This window comes from Microtus ochrogaster, chromosome 1 (genome assembly GCF_000317375.1).
Source record: "Microtus ochrogaster isolate Prairie Vole_2 chromosome 1, MicOch1.0, whole genome shotgun sequence".
NCBI lineage: Eukaryota > Metazoa > Chordata > Mammalia > Rodentia > Cricetidae > Microtus > Microtus ochrogaster.
This window is the reverse complement of record NC_022009.1, coordinates 46,359,328-46,360,251: the sequence shown is the minus strand read 5'-3', so window position 1 is coordinate 46,360,251 and position 924 is coordinate 46,359,328.

Below are 924 nucleotides of genomic sequence, written 5' to 3'. Positions count from 1 at the left end.
AGTCTTTAAAGAGACAGTAAAAATAATGTAAAAGAAAAAAAGCCACATAAGGATGGGATACAAACAGGGAGTCTAGATCCTGTATTGTGCTGATTTTGAATTTTCTGATTGCTAAAAAGCAAAGGACAGCTTCTAAGAGACCTGGATTTGAAAGAGGGACTGTTGAAATAAACCAGCCTGGATATTTGAAGAATGCCTTAACTTTAAAAAAAAAATCAAAAAATGTATTTGTCAAATGGAAATCAAAAAACTTTAAAAGAGTCAGTGCCTGCGGGAACCACAGGCTGCAGCTCTTGCAGCCTAGCCACTGCTGGTAGCGGCGGAGTTGCAGAGCTGACTAGAATAGCCATAGATTAAAAGGCATCAACCATTAGAGAGAGGACAACAGTAGTGAGTTTCACCACAGAGCTACAGACTGAGTCCCTTCTCAAAGGCCCCGACTGTCTAGCCCACCATTGCAGCTACTGGAGATGCTAACACAGGAAGGCCACAGACTTGAGGCCTGCTTGGGCTACTTAGTGAGACTGTCTTAGGATGAGCTCAGTGATAGAGCCTTGCCCTGCAATTTCCAGGCTCTGGGTTCAATCCCCATAGACACCAAGAAAACAAACAGAAATGGCTTTCTGTTTCACTTCTCATTAGAATGCTGCCAAAATGGCTGGCTTCTGAAGTTTTCTAACTGAATCCGAAAGTGCAGAGGATGTCACCAGGAGGGAGGGGCAGGCATGATACGGAAGTGGGAGCAAGGCTGGCAAGTAAAAGTGGAATGTCCTTACCTCAATAGCCAACAAACTATACAGCTGTGTGAGAGGAGACTGAGGCAGAGGATCAGGAGTTCAAGGCCAGCCTTGGCTGCTTCCAAAAACAGACAACAAATCATATATATATATATATAATTATTGTGATGAACTCCTTAGAAAGAGA